The following is a 5,501-nucleotide window of genomic DNA, read 5'->3' on the forward strand; positions in this document are numbered from 1 at the left end:
ATATACACTATGCACTCAGCCATGTAGTGTATTAATATTTAAAGTGCAATATCGTCCCAAATGAAACACTTAAAGGAATATTCCGGGTTCAATACAAGGTAAGCTCAATCGACAGCATTTAAGGCATAATGTTGATTACCACAAAAAAATGTATTTAGACTCGCCCCTCCTTTTCTTTAAAAAAAAGCGAAAATCTGTGTTACAGTGAGGCACTTACTATAGAAGTGAATGGGGCCAATTTTTGAGGGTTTAAAGGCAGAAATGTGAAGCTTATCATTTTATAAAAGCACTTTAATTCTTCTGTTAAAACTTGTGTATTATTTGAGCTGTAAACTTGTTTAAATCATTATTTCTTACAGTCGTTTTAGGGTTTTAGGATTTATTGACACTACATCGTCATGGCAACAAAGTTGTAAAATTGGCTATAACTTTACACAGATGCGGTTAGTAAGTGATTTTATCACACTAAAGTCATGTTAACACACATATTGTTTATGTCTTGTGGCTATACTTTTAAAACTGTGAGTATTTTAACGTTTACATATTGGCCCCCATTAACGTCCATTGTATAAGTGCCTCACTGTAATCTTGATTTTTGCTTTTTTTAAAGAAAAGGAGGGACGAGTCAAAATAAATGTTTGTGGTAATTAACATCATGCCTTAAATGCTGTCAATTGAGCTTAACTTGTTTTGAACCCGGAATATACCTTTAAAAGTGTTTTTTTACTACACGGAAGCATTCGTTGGCTGAAGTGATGTTTCAAACGTATGCGATGCGTTTAGCGCGTTAGCCAACCTCAGTTCAACACTTGTTGTATCTCAAACAATGTACATATTCACACATAGTGGGGTGATGGTGAAGCATTCAACTCACATTTGTAAGGTGCTGTTTCCACTAAAGTTTCGCTAATTGCCACATTCTCCATTATTTACAATTGTTCTGTCAGACCAGCAACGCAGCCAGTTAACTCCGCCCCTTCCGTTACATACAGCATGAAGTGTCCAACATTCCTCGGTTGAAGAAGTGCATCATCTGGGTACTCATAGTACACTTTGTTTTGTTGTATTTATATAGTGTAAACACACTACTCGCACTGCTTACGCTTCAAAATGACGCTGAATAGCTTAGAAGTGTGCAGTTTGGGATGCACCTGAAGATGCAAGACTGTGCACTTAACGTACTTAACAATCCCATGAAGCATTGCGAGTATGCATAGTATGCACATGGTTATATGTGACCTGTAATTTTATATATTTTGAGAAGTTTGTGAGAAGTTTGAAGACATAGAATAACTGTTTACAGCATAAACGATGCATTTGCATTTGACTGCGAGCTCTTGTTAAACTCACAACTAAATGCGTAACTTGTGTCACTGTGTCTTCCGCTAATAATATGATGAGTCCATCAACTATTGTTTCCAGTTTGTCATAGTTTTTTTTACTGCATCTTTTCCTTTGTACTTTTCCACAGACTGGTGTTTCTATGGAAACAAAGAGCAAGAGGCTGACCCGGGTTTGATGGAGCGCTGTCAGACAGTGAGGGGGAGGCCGGATTGTATGTGTGTGACCCAGTGGAATACTGTGGATTGTGATGTATAGAACCCGTTAAGCCATGGAAGGAAGTTGCGCTGTGTTGTGCTGTGTTTAGCTCTTCCATCGCTCTCAAAACCTCCACAGTGGGTTTCAGTTTTATTCAGGATCTCCACCAGGTAACACTTGCACCCATACGAAAGAAACATCACAAATGAGATCTCTTTTATATCTCAATTGTTTCTCTTGTGCAGCAATGAGGTTAAATAGAGCATCTGCTTCTCAGATGTTTGTCTTGCGGAAAAGTCCCCAGCAATTTCACATGTCTCCTCTAAAGTTTCAGAAGAGATCTCAAAAATGTCTCGGGTTAGGACACCAAAATCTGCAAATAAAAGTCAGAGAGGACCACATTACCTGTGCTATGCTATCAATATTTAATATATAGCTCTATAATCTTACTTTATGTCAACAATTGTCTTCAATTTTATTTCAACTAAGGAAATTTAGGAGAAACATCAGAGACAAAGTTGAGACTTAAATTGGAACGAGTGATATGAAAGAGCGACCTGTTAGCAATAACACTGTCCTCTGGAAAACACTTAAATAAAAGTCCATTTTTATTAGTGACTAATGTTTTTAAGCATTTCACTGAATGTGTTTAACCTGAAAACAAGAGCAGACCAAATACTGGTTAAATTGACTCATTTGTTATTTTTCTCCTCAGCGATTATGCTGTCATCCATCACTTTGACTGTTACGGCAAATATTTTCATAAATCTTCTTTCTGAAATTTTATTTAAAAGAAAAATGATTCCAAAACTACCAGCATTATCATTCATGTCACTACTTTCCATGAGTATAACTTGTCCTCTCCAAGAAAAAACAGAAGCTTATTATTGATTATTTGATATATTAAAAGTTGTTCATTATATTTCTGTTTGGGATGACAGACTGCAATCACTCGCTGCCATATACAAAACAATACAATATCTGCTATTGAAAGAAATCTGATATTTTCTCTCAAAACAGACCATTTTTTGTTCACATAAATAGTTCCACAAAAGTGAGTTAGGTTTGTCCAGGATTCAGACTTGCTCAAACTTGCCAAGCGTTTAAAGGATTAGTTCACCCCAAAATGAAAATTCAGTCATTGTTTATTACTTTCTTTCTTTTTCTTAACACAAAGTGAGAAATTGTGAATAAATGTTGTGCTCGGTGATGTCATACAATGACAGTTTATGGTGACCACCTCTTCAAGCTTCAAAAGAACACAAAAGTATAATTCAGAAGTCTAATAAATTATTCCATGAGACTCATGATTGTTATGAAAGCATACGATAAGATTTGATGAGAAACAAACTGAAATCTAATGTATTATTTAGTGAAAATGTTCACTGACCGTTGATCTCCTGTGTGCGTTCATGATAGGGCACGAGAGCAACAGTTCACGTAGCCCCCTCGCAACATTGTGGCGTTCAAGCGAAAACTCGTTTGTTTATCTAAAAACAGGTCCTCCACAGCAATAGCGACAACAGAACTTACTAAAGATGTCTGAAGAGTTTGTAGATGAAGAATTGATGCATTTCTATGCCCAGCCTTTTTTTTTTTTGGAAAGTTTTTGGTCCGGTGCCAGTTCACCACGGACGGAGTTACCCGCACGATGCCGAAAATAGAAAACAAGCGATCGATAGAATGTACCGTTAATCTTCATGACTGGTTAGGACAAAAACTCTGATTAACATAGAAAATTGACCTTTTATCGCGTGTTGTTTGCTGTCAGGTTAGGACACGCTGTGACTGTGGCGTCCTGTAGCCTCCTCTATGTTTCTGTTTGATTTCCGAGTACTCCGTCAAAAAAAATAAGGCTGGGCATAGAAATGCATCAATTCTTCGACTACAAAGTCTTCAGACATGTTTAGTAAGTTCTGTTCTCTGATTTGTGTGCAGCTGTCAGCTGTAACAATCGTGAGTCTCATGGAATAATTTATTATTATACTTTTGTGTTCTTTCGGAGCTTGAAGAGGTGGTCACCATAAACTGTCACTGTATGACATCACTGAGCACAACATTTTTACACAATTTCTCCCTTTGTGTTAAGAAGAAAGAAGAAAGTCATATGGTCCTTTAAATAAGCAAGTAAAAATGTAATTTGGTGATTAATCAATCAATGAAAATTGTTCATTTCAGTTCAGTTCATTTATAAGAGCAGTGAGAATATATATCAAACTAAATCATAGTTAACATAAAATATAAAATATTGATGATTGTATTCAACATTTTTGAAAATGAAAGTAATGGTCTTTATAGGCTGATGTCTGGGTTGATGTCTTTACAATACAGCTGATAATGTGGGCAGCAGCTGTGGGGTAAATATAATTTAAACACACACAACATTTGGTTCATGTGCTGAACGCTGAACATATACTCCAGTCCATTAATGTTAAAGAGGAAGTAGATGATTAACAGATGTTTCTGAAATGTAATTATTGTCACTTAACACAATCTGTCGCTCTCAGGATTGCCCCAATCTCTATGTTTACAGTAAGATGCTTGATATCTATACATACAGTATAGAGTATACAGTATACAGTAAAGAGCTATCAAATTAATGTGGTTAGCACTGATCATTTGATCATTTGGTTTTGCATTTCTGACTTTTGATTGCAGACTTTGGTATCTTGGCAAACCTGAGCACAGTCTGAGACATTTTTAAGATCTCTTCTGAAACTCTAGAGGAGAGAGATTACTGCAAAAATACTCGGGCGAAACATCTGAGACTTAAGCATTTGCTCTTCTTTTAATCAAATTTCTGTCTAGAGGATATAATTCAGACATTAACAAGATCTCATTTGTGGGTTTTTTCCCTCCAGTAGTATTTAAAAATAAATACGCTTTGACTTTTGCCGTGTGAGCGCCGTGAGATGTAGGATGTGGTGAAGTAACCACACAATGCAGTTTATCAGTGGGACGGTAGCAGCTGGCTAAGCCTAGAAGTGTGTGTGTGTGTGTGTGTGTGTGTGTGTGTAGGAGTGCTTCTGTCAACATTTCAGTTCATGCAGTTGTAAATTATAGCTGCAGATCATGCTGGGCTGCAATAGGGCAGGAAAATGTGAAGCCAATGCTGTCCATTTTAAATGGTAAACATACTGTAAATCACCAATATAAGTCATATGTTTACATCTGAAATATCCTCATTGGGTTAGATTGGTTAGGTTTATTGATATCTGTTGGTATATTAATTGATAGACTGATTAAACTGTGAATCAGCTTACAGTATGTCTTGGGTTTAATAGCAAGCTAGCGTGTTAAATGAGTAATTATAAAATGATTTGAAAATGAAGTCAGGGACTGCATCTTCTAGCAGGAAGATTAAAGGGATAGTTCACCCAGACTATGTCTGCAGAACACAGTGGAAGATTTTTAGAAGAATATCTCAGCTCTGTAGGTCCATACAATGTAAGTGAATGGTGGCCAGATCTTTGAAGGTCCAAAAAGCACATAACTGCAGCATAACAGTAATCTATAAGACTCCAGTGTTTAAATCCATGTCTTCAGAAGTGATATGATATGAAACAGATCAACGTTTAAGTCATTTTTTTAATATAAATCTCCACTTTCACTTTCACATTCTTCTTCTTTTGTTTTTGGCGATTTGCATTCTTTATGCATATCGCCACCTACTGGGCAGGAATGTTAATTTATAGTAAAAAAAAGTCTTAAATATTGATCTGTTCACTTCTGTATCACTTCTGAAGATATGGATTTAACCAACTGAGTCGTTTAAATTACATTTATGCTGAATTTATGAGTTTTTTGGAGCTTCAAAGTTCTTGCCAACATTCACTTGCATTGTGAGGACCTTCAGAGCTGAAATATTCTTCTAAAAATCTTCATTTTTTGTTCTGCAGAAGAAAGAAAGTCATACACATCCAGGATGGCATGAGGGTGAGTAAATGATGAGATTTTTGGGG

This window comes from Myxocyprinus asiaticus, chromosome 45 (assembly GCF_019703515.2).
Source record: "Myxocyprinus asiaticus isolate MX2 ecotype Aquarium Trade chromosome 45, UBuf_Myxa_2, whole genome shotgun sequence".
Classification (NCBI taxonomy): Eukaryota; Metazoa; Chordata; class Actinopteri; order Cypriniformes; family Catostomidae; genus Myxocyprinus; species Myxocyprinus asiaticus.